Source organism: Anticarsia gemmatalis, chromosome 12 (assembly GCF_050436995.1).
Source record: "Anticarsia gemmatalis isolate Benzon Research Colony breed Stoneville strain chromosome 12, ilAntGemm2 primary, whole genome shotgun sequence".
In the NCBI taxonomy this organism is placed as follows: Eukaryota; Metazoa; Arthropoda; class Insecta; order Lepidoptera; family Erebidae; genus Anticarsia; species Anticarsia gemmatalis.
Window position 1 is genome coordinate 11,828,946 of NC_134756.1, and position 20,609 is coordinate 11,849,554.

At 33.8% G+C, this 20,609-nt stretch overlaps 1 long non-coding RNA gene across 1 annotated transcript; it reads left to right on the forward strand.

Annotated features, from left to right (window-relative positions):
* The first annotated feature begins 341 nt into the window (after positions 1-341).
* Positions 342-11,952, forward strand: LOC142977413 (uncharacterized). The gene is made up of 3 exons (XR_012959698.1): positions 342-509; positions 10,605-10,788; positions 11,869-11,952. It is a non-coding gene; the product is annotated as an uncharacterized LOC142977413 (long non-coding RNA).
* Positions 11,953-20,609: the final 8,657 nt, after the last annotated feature.

Sequence of the window (20,609 nt, forward strand, 5' to 3'; positions counted from 1 at the left end):
ATATCTATACTAATATTATAAAGCTGAAGAGTTTGTTTGTTTGTTTGTTTGAACTACTGGTCAGATTTGCAAAAATTCTTGCAGTGTTAGATAGCCCATTTATCGAGGAAGGCTTATAGGCTATATATCATCACGCTACGACCAATAGGAGCAGAGTACCAGTGAAAAATGTTACAAATACGGGGAAAATGATGTATTTGCCGTAACACAAAAGTACCATAACACAGTTACAAAAACCCAATTTTATTTCGAAAAACTGTAAAAAGAAACACGAAATAAGCCTACGAGATTATACACGCTTCCGTAAAAAAGCGACGTCAAACCAAAGCCTATATCTTGAACAATAGTATGTGAATCCTGAATGGGATTTTAAATCCGGTTCAATTTTCATCTGTCCGAGTGAGTTTGTGCGTTCTTTTGTTCTAGCAAATGAAAATGGGCGAGCTTTAATCTTCTATTCCACATGCTGATGACTATTTTGCTCTGGGATGAAATCTGTTACGCTAATGGTAATCCTTGCTGTATCTGTTTGTAAATACTGGTATTAGTAGAGGTGAAAAGCCTGGTATTGGTAGTGAAGAAAATGTATACTAAGGTAAATTTTATACTTGTGCAAAAACATTTTAGAAAAATCGAGTAGATCTCGTATGGCTTAATGAAACTTGATCATTTACTAGTATTATTGTTTATTGTAAGGGTAAGTTTTTTGTTATACAGTAAGAACAGCCTCTTGAGTATTCTTTTCAAACAAAATTAGAAGCAATATTTTCGGATTAAGATAAAAATATTTTGTCATACTCCGTTTCTCGTAGAATGTCGGCAAAACCAATGTCTCTGTCTCACACACATCTCTACACAATTAATAAGATTGATAATGTTCTTAAAATCCATTCGAAATACCATCAACTTAAATATCAAGCCATATCCAGTAAGATACATCAATGCTACAGAACCCATACAACGACACGTGTTCTGTGAAACGTCTATATATTTTACGGCGTAACCCTAAAACGTTATTTACTGAGGAAGGAACGATTCCTCGCTTCCCCTCAGAAAGTACTTCTATTCGATTATATTGAACGCGTTATTAAGATGTTTATTTTTCTTACTTTACCTTTTACCTTTTATTAAAGGAAGCGGCGATGTGGTGATCAGAATTACGGGGTGGGAATTGACTGTGTATTTATTTGGGAAAAGATAAAATTTTGTTTGTAGTATGGAAATAAAGGTTCGAATATACATTTTCGTCGTTCAAATTCTCTATAAGGCTTATGTTATGTTATTTTAAGTGTTGAATTCGTTTTGTGGTTATGTGCAATTTTTAAGTTGCATTTAATTCTGTCCACACCTAAACCTAACTTAAATCTAGTAGTGAAGTAAATAGCTTGTATAAACTAAGCTTACTACAGCAATAAAAATTAAGATTATATGAATTCAAAATTGCTCAATGGCTTAATAAGGTAATCAAAAAATTTTATCTACTAAATTGGATGTACATAATAATATAATGAACTGAAACTTCTCATAATATATCCTTTGATACGTTTTAACACACGTGGTTCCCAGATATTGTTTTTTTTAAACAGATCTATTTACCATCCTATAACAAAGTAATATTATAATTTTATTAACTCATGACTGTCCCACTGCTGGGCAAGATTTTCCTCCCGAGGGAGGGGTAAGGTTAAAAATTCAGCACTCCCACACCACCTATATTACAATACCCATAAAAATAAATTACTTTGCTACTCACTAAAAACCTTTTAAGACATTCAAAACCAAATGTAATTAACACAAATTCACTTACATTAAACCATTTTATCTTGCAAAAAACCTTGATGAATTCCAAAGATTTCGTATAATGCTTTCATTACAGCGAAACTCAACTTAATCCAGTGTTATTCTGACAAGGGTGTTGAATAACCAGTGTAGAAAGACCTTTGTACCTTCAAAATGTAGCTTAGTTTTGAGCTAATGTTTCGCTTTGTGGAGTTCTTGTTAATTTGGACAGAGATAATGTAAAGATGTATGAATCATAATGGTCTTTTGCTGTTATGTTTCACACCTAAGCAGTATTGTTTCTACGAGTTATGTAAGTGTCTTTGTTGCTTGTGTATTTACGGGTATTTGAGACGATTTTGGGGTTTTCGGGTAAATGTGTTTGGGGTAATGACGGAATATATCGACATGTGGTTGACGGTAATTACTGATTATGATGGTAAAGTTTCGTTACCTCATCTTGGCTGTATATTTCCTTTTGGCAAAAAATAATTAACTATAACTTTGGCTAAACGTTATAGAAAGCTAAGTTAATCTGTTAATAGATTTTTCAGCGAAATATTAGAAAATTGTAATCTTTAGAAACATTTAGAAAATTCGCCAGTTATTTTCAGTTATTAATCCATTATCGATTGTTTCTTCTTCGAATTCAAGTAGGTACCATTATAAACACAAAAGTACCTAGTTGTTTCAACAAACTGTTTAGGATATACACGAGATAAGGAATAATTTAGGTTATAGGTAGTATATAAATGAAACACAGTATGGAGTGCCACAAACGTGTTTTACTGACAAACCGTGGAATATGTTCCGTAAGTATATGTACAGCGAGCGAAGCGTCGGCTCCATTAGTAATTCATTGTTCAATTGTATTGAGATAATAGTCTTTATACTCGATAAGTTCATTACTTTCATACAAAAGGTTGAAAAAGAGGTCTATTTCTATCTAGGCCTAACCCCTCCTTCATTACGAGAGGAGACCCTTGCCCAGCAGTGGGACATTAATGGGTTAAATTTATTTCTATCTAGACATTTCTATCAGAAGGTTTTATTGAGACTGGTAAGATGTCAGCAAGGTTTCTGCTTGACCTATGTATATAATCTTGGCTTGTTACTTATGTAAACACTTATATTTGACCCCTATATTTAGATTACAAGATATATTTTAGGGGTGTTTTGAATTCGGTAGTTTAATGGTGTGTGGAATATCAATTTACGATCATGTGATGCTGTTTATTGCACCATATAAGCCAAGTAATATACTAAGAATCCAGATTTGATGAACAAAGCTATGGTTTATAAAACAAAATAAAATAAAATTGAGTCTCACTTGGGACTGGAAACAAAATACTGGTCATTTCTATTGAAAATTATTTCCCAAATCTTTCATATCTGTAAAATTATTATAAAGACTTCAATCTCAATACATTTCAACGACAAACCACGGACAGTTAGTTTAATGACATTTATACAAATCACATAGTTAAGACCAATAGATATATAATTCGGTACAATTAGAATTCATTAAACTGATCTCATCTTCGACATTTATACATCGAAAAGAATTTTAAAGTAAAACACTCACAAAAATTTCCGGTTGCAAAAATGTTTGTGGAAATTACATCGACTATGGAAATCAGAACTTAATTTTCCAACCAGAAATTTTAACACACAAATAATTTTTCCCACATGTATATGCTTACAAAAGTGTACAATTTAGCTTTCCAAAATAATTACGACTTGAATAAATTGTTTTACAATACGCTGATATCAATTTTCGTATACCTCAAAAATAAAATCTCAATCCTAGTTTATACTTTCAAAAGACTTGCTTTACAGCTTATCCTATCTCACTCATGTTAAGGACTGCTGCCACTCTTACCGTCTCTATTTTAATGAATAAAAATACTTTAAGTATAAATGAAAAGAATTGGTTCGCAGAATTTAAAGCAAAGAAACTAAGTATTAACACAAAAAGCATCACAAATTTAATTACTTGCCTATTTCATATCCTATCAAAAAAAAAAAAAACTTAACTCGTTAAAAAAAGAAACAACAACATGTATCTTATTATTAATCACATTGACCCAAGTATCCCAAATAAATCAAAACAAAAACCAATTTCTAAATACAAAAATTTCTCAACATGAAATTTCCGTTTTCTAAATTTAAAAATTTCTAACTAAAAACCGAAATAAAGAGAAAAAATTAAGAATAATAATTGGCAAACGCAAAATACTTAAGTTAAAAATTCTAAATTTTTTAATTCTTACGTTTACATCACTTAAATTTCGCTTTGGGAACTTCAATTACACATCCCTGTTAATATTCCAATCAAGGGAATCCCCGAACTAGTCGACATGGAATCAGCTTAGGCCTGACGAGAAACGCTAGAATTTGAACGGATTTGCAACGCGTTGATTGGGTACTCACAAGCAATGGAACAAAGAACTTAGTCCATTGAAATGTTACATGAGATTTACATTTATTAGAGGATGCAATTTTATTTTTGGAACATGTAGGGGAGGTCAATAGAAGCTTAACTTGAAGTTTGTGGGGTCGTCACCCTTGTCCCCCGGCCGCCATCTTGGAAAAGGGGGTGGAAACACTTTTTTCGCTATATCTCGGAAACTATGCGTCTTACAATAAAATTGTAAAAGCATAATTTGTAGCAAATTATTTTGTCTACACATATGTTTAATAACTTTTTGCCCTAAATTAACAACTAAAGAAGTTATAAGCAAAAAAGTGCAATTTTTTTTATAATTATTTTCTTTATTGCTCTATAACTTTTTTTAGCGACAGCCGCGAGGATGGATCTCTGAGGTTAAGCCACGCTTGCCGAGGTTGTTTTGTGGATGGGTGACCATCTTACACATATCGAGTTCCTCCCTGTTTCGGAAGGCACGTTAAATTGTGGGTCCCGGCTGTCATTTTCGAAGATATTTGACAGTCGTTAACAGTTCTCAGAAGCTTGAAAGTCTGACAACCAGTCTTAACCAGGGGTATCGTTTTATATCCCAGGTAAATGGGTTGTGGAGGTCAGATAGGCAGTCGCTCCATGTAAAACACTGGTATTCAGCTGCATCTGGTGAGACTGGAAGCCGACTCCAACATAGTTTGGAAAAAAGGCTAAGCTGATATGAATAAATTTAAAAATAATAACTCAGACCAATCTTGTAGAGTATTTTTCGAGGAAAATTTTGCCTTATATATATTTTTTTATTTCATTAATGAGAAACTCAGTAACAGCGCTCCGAAATAGACCGGATTTGGAAAGAAATTTTTTGTAAAAAAAAATTCACTATTTTGCTTATAACTTCTTTAATTGTTAATTTAGGACAAAAAGTTATTAGACATATTTGTAGGCAAAATAATTTGCTACAAATTATGCTTTCACAATTTTATTGTAAGATGCATAGTTTCCGAGATATAGCGAAAAAAGTGTTTCTACCCCGTTTTCCAAGATGGCGGCCGGGGGACAAGAGTGGCAACCCCACAAACTTCGAGTTAAGCTTCTATTGACCCCCCCTACATGTTCCAAAAATAAAATTGCGTCCTCTAACAAATGCAATATTCGGCCCTCAAATTGTAACATTTCAATGGACTAACTCTGTAATCTCACTATCGAAAAAGCAATCGTGAAAATTCGGATACGATCGGCAATCTTCGGGTATAATAACTTTTGGTAATCTTACATTAGTACATTTAGGGCACGAGTTCGTTTATAGGTGCTAAAGTAAAGCGTCCCTGTGCTTTAATGACGACGTATTTAGTCTAGTCAAAGGTATTTTGGTAGCTTTAACTTTAACCCTAGCTTAACTTTTAATTGCATTATATATTTCGTACAAACCATAGCTGATTCCAAGTAATCCAGAATGGAGATACTTAATGATAATATTTAAAACAATGTTAGTGCAGTGATGTTAATTACTAAAAACTAATATTTGAATGATAAGCTAGTTCAATTCTCAATAATATGGCTTCTTAAACATTTTAGTATAAGCCGAAGCGTAGAAAAATATACAGAGACCACTACCTAATTTAGTATTTAATTATAAAAATGTTAATTGGGATGATATTTCTTTACAAACTACATATCTGGATATGAATTTAACATATAATTTCATGTAAAAATTGACTTTGTATGTACTTTTGAAACTATTGATTTGTGTTTGTACAACTGTCATTAGAATGAAGCGAATAAAAAAGTAAAAGAAAGAACTAAATCATCGACAACCGACTAGTCTTAAATCATCACGTCGTTAAAATAAAAAGAAAAAAATCCCTTTTGCATTTCAGGGTTGAAAAAAAAACTTAAAATTAAAATAAAATTGCTCCCCACGGGACCATTCGTTGTTAAAAGAACTCTCTTCTGTAGATCAACTGTGCTGACATCGAAGTTTTTTTGGTTTATAAATGCAATAAATACTTTAAAATATATATAAAGAATGTTTTTAAGATACCTACTCAATTACTGTAAAAAAAACTTGATAAAAAGTCTTGTCAAGAAAGGGGCGAATCTTGTATGTCCTCGCGAGGTACTGGGAAAAAATACATTGCGCCCCAAATACCCTGCAAGAAAATTCGGCCCATCTGGGACAACATAAATTTTCTTGAAATTTCTTTATCGTAAGTTTTCAACTAATTGATATTATTTTGACAGTAAAGTAAAATATTGAGTAAGTATATTAAAACCTTGAATAATACTTGAGAAAAATGCTATTTAAACGCTACATTTGACGCGTGAGAGTATATTAAAAACTGAAGTGCGTATTGAAATAAAACTAATTTTACGGATTATTACACGTTCAGGGGTCGAACCTGCTACTGCATTGTTCGTAATAGTGGTAGTTTTAGTTAATAGTGCCTGTTGGGTTGGGACGTGACTCGATTTCGAAATAGGGGTGCAATAGGTATTTATTTTGTATCACGTATTAGTCTAACTATTTTTGAAATTTAGACTATTAAGATTCAGATACTAAGATTTTATTTTCCAAAAAAATGTTTTGTTTGTTACACAGGCCCACTTAACAAAATATAGTTTGAACTCCGTAAAAATATTATTATTTCATAAAAGTTTAAAATTCAAAATAGATCGAAGTGTGCATTGTGTCTTATTTACTTAAAAAATATTCATTATTATGCATTATCATATTCTAAGCAATTTCACAAAACGTTTAATTGGGGACTTGTTGAAATCACAAAATTTCAATTAACTCTATGAAATAATTTTTAATTGATATGGTAAACATGCCACATAATTGATCAATGTAAAATTAACCATTTATCACAAACCGAACAAATTTTACGATATACTTTATAGTAATTATGAATAATTATAATTAAACCATTTCATAAATTCAATGTTTGTTGAAATGAAAATTGGCTATGAAAGGCACACATTTGGACATGATAAAAGGAACTTGGTTAGATATGATCGATTCGTGTCTATCTATTATGTATTTCTATCCTCGAAAATAATTTTGTATTTTAAATGTAATGTGCTATAAAAATTACTGTGAAAATTTTCTATAATTACACATTTAGAATCTTCCAGTATCTCTCGTTTGGCTATAAAGGAATTAACTTTAGAATTCATTATCAAGATATCTATCAATTACATTTTGGGTGACATATAAGAAAGTATGTACATTTTTTTATTAATTTTTACAATGTTAACTACACCAATATAAGCCTAGGCACTTACGGCAAATATGTTTTGGCATATTCATTTTAAATTTTTACCACAAAACACATACTTTCACTTAGAGATAGTTACAATTTGAATAAACCTGTACAATAGCTATTAACTAAAAGGAACGATGCCACATTTTAGTAAGAACAAAAACGTGATACTTATGCTATTGTTATTCATACTACATCGACTTATTACTAATTTAGACATTGACAAAGGTTCCATGAACGCTGTTCCAGATTCGACGTTTGAAAAAAATAAATATTTTCCCAAATTCAAATATTACCATCAATTTCCAGATAGAAAAACCGCTCTGATTTCCATAGCCGTCATAATTTCCAATGCAAGAATTTCGAGAAAAATTTTAAGATTTTTCAATCGGAAATTTTCTAGGTTGTTTTTTTTAAACGTCGAGCGAACAGCGCTATTTGAAATTATTTAGAATTCTCAACACGAATTGACTCGAGAATTCTTCGTATAAAATTAGATTTTTTGAATTCAAAGTTTGAAGCGAAAGGATCTGATTAAGAAGAACGTGAAACGTGATAAAAGTGGAGGATAAAAATTCGTCTATTTTTCTTTTTTTATTGTCACAAGGGATTGAAATTTGGTTCATTGCGAAGCACAAGTACTATGCTAAGATTTTTACTTATATATTGACTTGTATGTCACAGCACGCTTTGATTACACTATTTAGTGTCCGCATACGATCTGTCCTGGCTCTAAATTTATTGGAAATTTTCTAGAATCTTCCAATGAACTTAGAGTTTTGAGCGTATGTCAAATCTCTCACTATAAGAAAGTGCTTATTGGTCTTAATTAAGTGTGCCCAGGGCACGAAACAACCGAGCGAATACTCGATATGTCAAAACTCGAGGTAACCTCAAACGCACAATATGTTAAAAACTAACAAAAAAAAACTTAATAAAGTTAATTCTAAAGTAAGTAATTAAAATTAAAAAAATGTACTTTCGCCATGCACCTTCTTAGAATGAGGGCAAATTCTTATTCTGAATATTGACTGCTTTAAAAATGGGTTCATCGTAAATTCTTCAGCCGGTCCCTGACATGTTGACTTATACTTCCGAAGTACAAACTAGTCATCGGACACAGTCCACACTTCAAAGTATTATATTTTCATATCAGAGAGTGGCTTAAATCATTTCAGGTGCTACTTAAAATTAAAATACATTATAAAGAAGCACAATCGCAAAACGTATCACTTAATAATCGTGATACAAACATGTACTTTGAGACACTCATAACAGAAAGAGTTATTATGGCTCCTTTAAAAATAAATTCTGGAAACTATTTATTGCGCGATAAGCAATTTTCCAGCGAGGCCTTAAAATAAAATTACATTTAAAAATCTGTATGCATTTACGAGGCGTATCAAGTTGCATGCATTTATATGTTAAAAAGATTTATATTTAACTCTTTCTTAACGAGTATGTATGAAGAATAAGCACCTATATTTAATGTCGAAAATACACACAACATAACGCAAAATAAAAAATGACATACAGTCAACTACAGAAATCGGTGAAAAACTCAAATATTTTCAATACCTTTTATGGTTTTAATATGTATTTGAACAAATGAAGCTAAAATTGTTAGCAATAAACAATTCAAAGCAATCATAATTGTTTTTTAAACGTGAATTAAGCATGTTTCAGAATATAAGGTACTTAAAAGTTCTATTTGTTTTGCGAATTTTGTAGTTGTCTATGTCGATTCGTGTTCGTGATCTTTGTTTGCGAAAGTGTATCACCGACTTAATATCTCTTTGTAATTGTTTAAGTGCCTATCTAAGTTATCGAGCAGTCAATATCCAAATACTCCTTTCATACAATCGTATTCGTGATGACCAGATGCTTGATTAAGTTATTTAAAAGACCTTACTATGAAATACTCATGCAACCCAAGTTCTACGCCAGAAAAGGATAGCGCTATACAGGCTGCATAGCTCCGTCTCTTTTTCTCGATAGAGCTTTGATCGTTTTGATATGTCATAGTACGGTCTTAAATTTGAATGGACCGTCTTATTATATTTGTATGTTGTTTGTTTATTTGAAGTTTCACTGAAGTTAAGAAATAAGATTGAGGCAAATGAATTGCAATTAGATTTTCTCTATTATTTTGATACAATAGAAGTAAATTACTCTGCTGTATTGAAAGTTATTTAAATGACAATAGTAAAGTTAGTAATTGAACCATGTTCAATAATCACATTTATACCCAGGTATCATCACTAAGCAGAACTATTGTTTAGTAGTACACATCGTAAATCATCTTGGTATTTATCTCCAAATGCAACCCACTTACCCCACATCTTCAGTACAAAGCCTTTTACTACAACACAAAACTAAGCAGTATCAAAAAGCGAGGTAGTCTATCTAGAGTACCTGTTCGAATAGCACCTAGTCTTACTCACCTATATTTGACAGGTTCTCTTCGTGGACTAGGCTAGGTGCTAATCGAATGGGTGCTCTAGATAGACTACCTCTAAAAAGCAAGCATCCATTCATTCAAAATCAATCCTGGTCAACACTACTCGTTACCAAACGAAACTAAGAACAGACCTTATTACCAGATATTGTAAGTAAGTAGACGCCATAAAGAATAAATGAAGTATAACGTATCTAAGATTGTCCTGCCTGACTTGTCTCGCGACTTGCGGTTCATTGCTTTTGGTCGGGAACTTCCCTGTGCGATAGAATTCTTCTAGCATCGAGTCCTTTTCCACGAATCTGTCGTAAAGCCATTGGGTCATGCCTTCGGTGTCGGACGGTACCTGGTGAAGTAAAGATAACGTCATTATTGAAGAACTTAGACATAGTGTCTGATAACTTGATTTTAAGATAGCCGCTGTACAGCGGGGACTATACAACCACATTGCTTTGACATCTTCGGTATCAAATTTGGATATAAAAAAATACGTTTTCTTTAATTTCTATCAGAAGTAACCTAACCTAACCTAACAATCTATCTTGGGATGTAACAGGCTTGGGGATAAAATAAAGATATTGATAAATTATCTAGACTTTCGCTAAACTATAATAATATCAATATAAAGTATTTCTACCATATAACATACCTCATTACTAGGATAAAGTCTATAATGCAGATGCGTGGTGCAAGGAGGTCGGATGCCGCACACGACGTCTTGAAGATGCAGCGGGATCCGGTCCGGGTAGGCGATGGTGACGTCCAGGATCCATTCGATGCTGTCGCTGACCTTCGCGTGGACTAGTGGAGTCTTCGAGTTGCTTTGGTTGAAGTTGTCGTCTGTGAAATGTTGGATACCAAGGGTAAATACACGTCACAATATTTAGGTTTGCATTATTAGGTATTCTGAAGTCAATTAGTACTTGTCTAGTGCTGTGGATTCAAGGCCCACCTCATTATGGGAGAGGAACTGTGCCCAGCAGCGGCACAGTGCAGGAGTTAAATTTATTTTGGATAGCATGCTTTGTAGAGAAAAAAGCTTAAAATCATGTCCCAATTTCAAGGTGATCAATCATTTAAGGCGATAAAAAAATCTAGGCATCGTAAATGAAGTTGATCCAGACATACTAATGTTGTATAGTACTAAAAATATTATTTATTGCTAGAAATCTGCTAGAATTTTGTCTTCAAATGATTTAGGGGCCCAAGTAGTAGGTAAGTACTTGTATGTACCAACCAAAGAATATCGGAATTAGTGCTAGAAAGGAGAAATCTTTTTAAAGGGCTCTGGTTCAAATTACTGATTGGCGAATAAGCAGTACCGTAAGTACGCTACCCTTAAGTACAGTTAAGTGATCGCTCGAATAGTGGATTTTAATGCTGAGTGCCTGCCACTTAAAACTAAAGGTTTCTACCTGATTTTATTGAGAGTGGTAGTTAGAGTTAAGCTTTTACACGATTTTAAAACAATTCTGACATTATTTTCTTTAAAAAATCATTTTGCTTTGCTTAAAATTATTTTATTATTCTGATATGTCTCGCGCTAATAAAATATACATTGTGATAAAAAATAATCATTTCTCTATTTAGGTTAAAAAGTTTCAATTTAAATACCTCCCACCAATTCTTTGACATGAGCCGCCGGATCTTGTACCGGATCCGAATATTGGTGTGTAGATCCCTTCACTACGACAGTATCCATACTAATATTATAAATGCGAAAGTAACTCTATCTCTCTGTCTGTTACTCAATCACGCCTATACTACTGAAACAATTTGCAAGAAATTTGGTATGGAGATATTTTGATACCCGAGAAAGGACATAGGCTACTTCATAACCCGGGAAAATGACGCATTCCCATTGGAAAATTCAAATGGCGGACGAAGTCGCGGGTAAGAGCTAGTATTTAATATAGTAATTGTGATATTACCTTTTCTCACAGTTTCGTCTTTCGAAGTACTAGCGTTGCCATGGTCCCTGTGCGGTCCCGTCTCCTCCATGATCACCTTCATAGCACCAGCTCGAGGTAGCGATACGTATTCTAATTTTGGCAGGTTGTTCTTTTCTGCAAACCTAGAGAAGCAAGACAAATTACAATATTTTAAGTTGATTGGAACAATGCGTACACCTGTATTATTTGGAGCTCAAAACAATATTATCGTTATTTCTTATACGCTTTGTTACACATAGTGTGCAATTCTTCCTAGCATCATTTTACCAGTTTTTAGGTCAAACCTATGTCTAGCCTAAAAACTGGTATTACATTGGCAAAACATTTTTATTTTAATTACATTGGTAAACTGGTATTAGCATATAATATATTAGCACATAATATATTAGTATGGTATTGGCATATAAATGTGCATTGTAAATTCAGTCCAGAAGTAGACGTTTACCAGACATGGTTATGATGATGATTATCACTACACGATAATCACTCTGATATAGTCTAGCAAAAGATTAATAGACCTAGACTACTAGTGACCTATACTGCTACAAGCAGTTTACCTTTGACTGATCTCTCTCCTCTTGTGCAAGAAGCCTCCTTCAGGGAACAGGACCACGAACTGTCGCGCCAGTGGGATGTAAAACTTGTGCAAGTGCTGACGTAGCTCTTCTAAAGATTGGTCGCGTTTCGCCTTGCCCTGGGAACAAGAAAATATATTTAATTAGTATTTAAAAAGAATTATCTTAAAGATTAGAATAATTTGTCATTATTAAATAATAAATATGAAACGACCTTCAGTACGTTTTATTTCGGGCGATGGTACCCTTTGCACTTAAAGAAACAACCTTGACTAAAATTGTAACGAAAGAAAGATTAATAAAATAAAAAAAACATTCTAATTTTTAACATGATATCTCGCATAAAAAACCGTAAAATTGTATTTTTCGGTCATAAATGAAAACAAGCGTATAACGAAATATTATACATTTTATTAGAACTACACAAAAAGTTTCTGTAGATCTTCTTGGAAATTGCGACACACAGACAAAAAAAAACGATATTCATCAAGATTTTTAGAATGCAGAAATATCCCAGTCACTCTTATAAACAAAATACAAAGCATGCATTTCATACGACACTTAACGACATACGACTATTGTTCAGATATCGGTAGTACTCAAAAAGTTCTGCCCGATTGCACCATTTGACTACAAAGTCGCAATTCGTATTACACGACAATAGTGATTTGTTTCCACTCCATACTAGAACTAGGAACAAAGAACTGCATATTTTCGTATAGAGATATTATATTTTATAGATTTTTTGTAGTGGCAGTCGTTAGTGGAGGTCAATATTGTTTTGTTGTTTTGGAGTTAGTAATTCTGAATAGTTTTTTTGCTGATAGCAACTATTTGGTTGTTCGAGCTATTGATTGCTAACGAATCATTTTTTTTATTACAGGTGAATTTTATATCACTGTGACGACAAAGTTCCTAGTGCACTAAAATTTAACATTAAACAGTAGTGTCTGTCTGATTATAATAATTTCGTTGCAAAGCTCGTAAAAGATCCTCCGAGTTAAGATGAATTTTAAAATGGTGACAGACTATAATATCCTGAAAAAAATGACGCTTCAAAATATAAAATTAAATAAAAACAAGTTTAGAACATGAAGTGTCTCAAAAATACATGAAAGAGAGTACTTATTCTTAAAAATACCGAAATAATATTTGTTCTTTTACCGAAAATTACTGAATTACCCGAAGCATAACATAAGGTCGTTCCACATAGGTTACATTCATTGACACGGAGAGATGACGTGTCATATTCTAACACCCCCGAACAGAGGGTGCGATAGAAATATTATACTCATCACGAGCCAATGCGTGTATAATCAGAGATAAATCGTTTCCCGCATACGTTAATATAAATTCCTTATAACTATGTAAAAATTATAGCGTTTTTATATTCAACGATACGGGACCAACACGATATATAAACGTTCACTTTTAGGTGCAATTCACACCGGGACAACAACGTTTGGCAGCGGTCTTCAGCAACATTCAGCGACGCGCAGGCCGAGTACCGTAAGCGATTTTTAAAAAATTGCTTCTCGTCCAAATTAAATAACTTTGTTAAAATGTTGAATTATTTAATACAAAAAAACCTGCCATTCTATTAAAATTGCTCTCTTTATTAAACTTCGCTACCCAAAACGATCCCAGACAGAAGTGACTATTAGCATCTTAAATGTTAAAACTACTTAAAGCACAAAAATATATTTCCAATCTTTTACTAACCTACAGCTCAAACAAATCAGTATCGAAGGAATCCAGTAATAATCTACGTAGAAATACGTCGTTATTTTTTACAACGCTGTCGTTATGCCGTCGGTATCGTGTCGTTTAGTATAATAAAGTTGTATAGGTTCAAGCTTAAGGGCTGGTACAGTCGCCCGCACAACGCGTTAACTATTAACGTGCATTTCATTGGTCATTATCGGTATTGCTATGGATTAGGGTTGGCAGTTACATTTTGTGACGTCATTTTACGAAGGCCTGCTTTATGTTATGTTTTATGGTGGTAAGATTTTATTTTTGAATATTGTAGCTGTATTTATAATATTGCTTAATTTCTGGGTACGCTTATTGGTATAACATACATTGAAAAAAATATTGTTTAAGGATATATAAATCAGCTCTAGGAAATAACTTAAGAAGCATAAGGAGTTCCAATATAACTGGATAAAGTGTAAGTAAAAAAGTTTAAGTATACTTCTAAGTATCTACAGTAGTTAAGGTAAATTCTTCTAATGATAATAAATTTACATTAAAACAATCTGGCCTAAAAGACATTTAGTCTAAACATTCCCGTGATAATTCAAAACATTTGCAAGCAATTACACCAAAAAATGAATCAAAACACTGGCAACAAAGTAAAAACTTTTGCAACCATTTACAAAACTAAATCAAAACATTTAATTAGCAAAACTTTATCGCCACAGCCCTAGCGCATACAGGGCCACTTCTAATGGATATTGTCGATATTGGCGGTGCGATGAGTGGGCAACTTTTCGACCACCCCTGATTGGACGGAAGGGCCAACGCGATGTTTTAATTAAACCCTGTGTACCACGTTACTACGAACATGCCCGGCCACTTCTATTTTGTTATTGATTTTATTATATATTTTTTAGGTTTTTTGTGTTTGACTGTACTACGTTATACATAATATCGTGCCTGTTATACCTGAAGGATTAGGCAAAAGTGTATTATTCCCATATAATAGGGGGCGAGCCCATTGCCATTTACCATTTAATAAGTTATAAATAACATTAGTATTTAAGGGAAGTTTATTGATGATAACCCCTTTTTGAGTTTGCCCTTATTAATTTAATAAAGGCAAGATAATTGGGTATCTGGTATCGTCAATTTTTGGTCACGCAGATTTGTTTTTTATAAGCTATCTTTCAATACGAACTGTTCGTTTCTAAAATTAGCGCATTCAAATAAACAAACTGTATGGATGTTATTAAAATGCATTTTTGAACAGATGTTCTTCAAAATTGCATTTTATAAGTATAATACTTTCAAACTATAGCCTTCAGACATACATACATAGATCACGATGAAATGCATAGACCGAACATTGGTATGCAAACCATTCGAACTCTCATTATATCTTCAAATTTAAAAGTCTTATTCCCAAACGGCCAATATCTAGAAAGTCCTAGGAACTGGTCTAAAGCAATCCTTACGTAGTGTTAGTTTTGTCCAAGTGTTAGCAAAGAGAATCCCTTCCCACGGGTGCGATGAACCGGACTGAACCGGCAACGATGCGATCGGGAACCATCGCGAGGACTTTTGAAAACACTAACGACTGTGCGATTTGGGTGCTGTTTTCCATTGTGGTCGACACGTTTGGGCCAATTTTCACTTGTTTAAGCCGCTAAAGAACAGTTGAAAAAATCAAAATATCGGCATGAGTCGATTGGAGACTGGTAAAAAATGTTTTGTATTGCACTTTGCGATGATGTATTTACCTACCTTGATTTACTTAACATTCTTAAGCGAACGCTGAATTAAATGCAATTTGATTTCTCTGCCTTATGTATACACCAGCTGGAAACAACAATAAGCCTTCCTTTAAGCAGTGAGCTGGTCTTCATCATTTACTATCTATGAGACTTTCGGGTTGAATGTCTATAATGGCATACATATTACACCGTGGAATAATAATATTTTTGCGCTCGTCATACATTTTGTACCACAACTTTTTATTTTGTTTTTTTTTAAAGACAACTCTCGCACTAAGAATTGTTCTTGTTTTGCGGGGATTTTTACAAACAACGGACACTGAGTACAACTAGACCCGAAACAATTATTTGTGAATCGCACAAATGAATGTCCCGAGTGGGAATCGAACCCACGACCTCCCAACGCAATGATGCGACCTGCATGGCGGCCTAAACCACTGCGCCACGGCGGCGTTCATACTGTGCTATAAAATATATTACATCCTGCTTCTGTCGCTTCCATGCACATACTACGTTAGACTGATTATGGTCACAATCTGACATCTCCCGGATCGGCATCAGTGGAAAGCGCACTAGTCGTGAGTTCCGTACAACAGTCGGCGTCACAACAAAACAGAACGCTATCCGGTACTTACCGTGTCTGTTTAATTATATCTGTTACCGTCTTTATCTCTATTCGATACTGTTGTTTTTCCACTAGATACTTATTTATTTAATCTATTATAAATTATTCAGGTATGAACAAAAGGTATAAACTAATCATTCAAAACTTTAACATAGTTCGTAATTTAGTATTTTTACATTATAATTTCACGAATATAACACCCAAAGGTATGGGCAAAGGTGTTTCAAATCACACTGTCTGGTTGCTACTTATAACGTTGCTGCACTACTATGTAATAGTTCAACCAAATCGGAATCAAACATGAAGCTCGATTCTCTAACACTATCTACTTCCGGCAAACATCTAACTATCGAAAATTTCGTATGAAGATCTGATCAGCGCCTCTACCTACATATGAACTATTTTGGCAGTACTTTTAAAATGTCAAACTTTCGATACTCGATAGTACCGACTGTAGAGAATCGCGGTACTGATACCTTGTGATTAGCATACATAACTTTTCCAATCACAGTAGCAGTAAATAAAGATAATTTATTCATATTTAGGAAAATACAACTATCTACGCAACTACCTACGTATCTAATCTTTACCTAAGTACAATATATAACTTGTGTATAATTCTCATTCAAAAGCTGTTACATGAACGTTAGTAGTTTATTAAAGCGTTTAATTTAGCGCCGCATGTCTTTGACTGCAGCTTGCTAATTAGTACGGCTTGTGCCTTTGTATGCTTGTATGTGTGTTATGTACAGGGTGTTTTTGTTTGTTTGTTGCAGGAGTTTCAAAGTGCGTCTTAGTAAGTAATAGGTGAGATTTGTACAGTTATATTAGACTCCTAATTTTGGTGCTTTATTTATTCGAAAGTTGACAATATCAGATATGAAGAATATATTTTTGCTTGTTGAACCTTTAGGTATTGCTTCATAGGGAAAGAAACCGTTTGCCTTATAGTGCGACTGTATGGGCTGATAATAATGAAAAAATACTAATAAATAGATCAGCAATATGCAAATTAATTCAATTAACATAACTTTAATTATTACCAGTCCAGCTTCAATACAAACTACTGCAATTCCCGACCAAAACGAACAAGATAAAAGAACTAAATAAAAAACCAACGCTCAGATCCCTAAATGCATGCAAAATATACATTAATTCAAAACGTTTCCTAGCGAAATAAATTCCCAAAACTTTAAAAAACCTGCTACCAAACTAATCTCCACAATTCCAAAACACATTCCCAACAAAATAAAAAAAAACTTTCAAATTACTTATTTACAATCAGTTCCATTCAAAAAACGGAGCTCACCAAACTAGGTTTTTACACTCGCCACGAAATGCTGATTTTCACTCCAACTTTCATAGAAAAACGACGTGAAAAATCGTGTCGTCGACATTATAAAGCAGTTTCTGAGTTCTTACAATAGACCCTTGGTATTAGCATATCATCGTGGCGTTTCATTAAAAGTTAGGTGTATTTCGCGCTAGTTCAGCGATACAGAATGTTCTTAATTTCCGGCTTTTAATTCTGCTAATATTGTAAAGTGAGATGAATTGGACCTTTGTTTATCTTTAGTAGGGATGTAGTTATTAATTGAATCGTTCGATGGTGCTTTGTTATACAAAACAGATGAGATATGGATGATAAATATTGTATTATGAAGAGCTCTTTTGAAGGACACGGGAAATAAGTTATGCATGGACCTTCACAATGATGAGAAGGGTTAGACTTTAAATTTAGGACACGCATAACTTTTCTACATACATATAACTCACTTGTATAATATACTTATATAAAAGGCGAATACTTATTCCGCCTTGCTATCACTGCCCTCATAAGAAAATCATTCTGATGTCGCAAATAGATTAGCAAATATAAAATTGTATTTACGAACACTAAATAGGTACGACTAAAACACTAGAAATGATTATCTGTACACACATTCAAGCCGAAAAACACGATATCCAAACCAATTTTAGAATGCTAAAAAAATAAAGGAAGACTTCTTCATCAATACAAAGAACTTCAACTGAAAAACACATATGCCACGTATGTCTTACTTGCACCATATGCTCTGCCACACCATTTGTCTGTACCAAACGCAATATTTCACATCGCCTCCCCAGAATACCGAAACAGTTCGTAACACACTTTACGAAGAAACCAATACCTGTCACTTAAAACTAAGCCAACTCATAACTTATAAAGCGATTACACAAAAAATGATATTACACACACGACCAAAATACTTCGGACACTTAAAAGATAATCCTCTTCGAGTAAATCGTCACGAAAGTTAGTCTTGTTAATCGTCCAAACTATTACACGACGGGCCAAAAGAAAGTATACACAAAAGTGTGTCCAGGGAAATTCGTTAAAAGAAAAAAGTCTCGTTACAAATGTCCATGGGGCTGTAACGAGGGTATCTAGACGTAAAACTTTCGCATCGTTACCGCGGCTACGGTGAGATAAGGGAAAAATCTTACGCTTACACTGCCGGCGTGGAAATTTGCAAAGCTATTTTATGGCATTTATTATTTTAAGAAAGTAGGTTCTGATTTCTATTGCCTTTGTTGACATTATGAACGTGAATGCTTGGCGAATTATTTTCAAGAAATAATATGACATTTTGTATACAACCTTTATTTAGACAGCATTTGGCATGAGAACATCGTTACAGAATGACGGCCCAAAGTTAGATATTTTTGGTTATTCTTGACCTATAAAAGCCGTTCCTTTTTCCCTCTTAAAAATTCCCAGTTTCATGTAGTTTTGCTATCGATAAATAGCTGCTATAAGATCTACATAACACAAATCGTTGGCAACGACTCCTAAACTCATGGATATGGCCAGCTGGCTACACATACAAGTGAAAATTTGTTGTAAAAATTTGCCATTCCAAGAAATGTCCTCAATTCTGCGGTGTTGACTGGGCGTTCTGTTTTAATTATTGCGTTAATCTTTTCTCTGTTTTTGTGTAGACCTTCTTTGTCGATAGTGTGTCCCAAATAGTCGATGCTTGTTTTGAAAAAGTGGCACTTATTTTTGTTTACTCGTAGGTTACTTTCTTTTAGTTTGTCTAACACGAGCTTAAGTCTCTGTAGTAATTGTTCTTTGTTGATGCCTTGAATGATGATGTCATCAAAGAAACATTTTACACCTTCGAGATCTTGAAGGAGTTTATCCATAAATTTCTGCCAAAGGCTCGGCGCGACCTTAACGCCGAACATTAGGCGGTTCACCTTAAAAGTGCCTCGATGCGTACTTAGTGTTTGTAGCATTGCGCTTTCTTCATCCATTGTCATGTTGAGATATGCCTGGGTGATGTCGAGTGTACAGAATAGTTTACCTCCGTTCATCTCTGCAAATATATCTTCTATCATAGGTATTGGATATTGTTCATCTTGTATGACTTTATTTAGTGTAACTTTATAATCAGCGCACAATCGGATACTCCCATTCGGTTTGACAACTGGTACCACTGGAGTACCCCAATCAGAGTGGTCGACTTTCGTGATGACACCCTGTTTGCATAGTCGCTCGATCTCTTCATCCACTTTGGTTTTTAAAGCGTACGGTATTCTACGTGGTTTGATAAAAATTGGTCTTGTGTTTTCTTGTAGATTTAGGTGTCCTCTGTAATTGGGTATTTCGCCTAAGTCGGATCGAAATACTGATGTCTTGTAAAGTTCCAAAAGCTGGTCTAATTCTAGATTTTCTGATTGCTGTAAAGTTTTTATATCTGCTAAATTTAGAGTTTCGAGTTCTTTCATCCAACTCCGGCCAAAAACGGGGTCAACGTTGTTGTTGATGAGGTATAATTTACCGTGGAATTCTTTTCCTTGGCATCTGCATTGAACGTATGCAACACCTGCAGGTTCGATTACTTCGCCGGTATATGTTTTGAGTTTTATATTAGTTTTAAAGATTCTTTTGCCGATTTTCAATTTTCTGTAGTCTCGTAATGACATAGAAGTAAGTGTGGCTCCAGTGTCAAATTCCATTTTCATCTTAGCATGTTCAATGTGTACCGTTATCATGTATTTTTCGGATGTTTCACCAGATATAACATT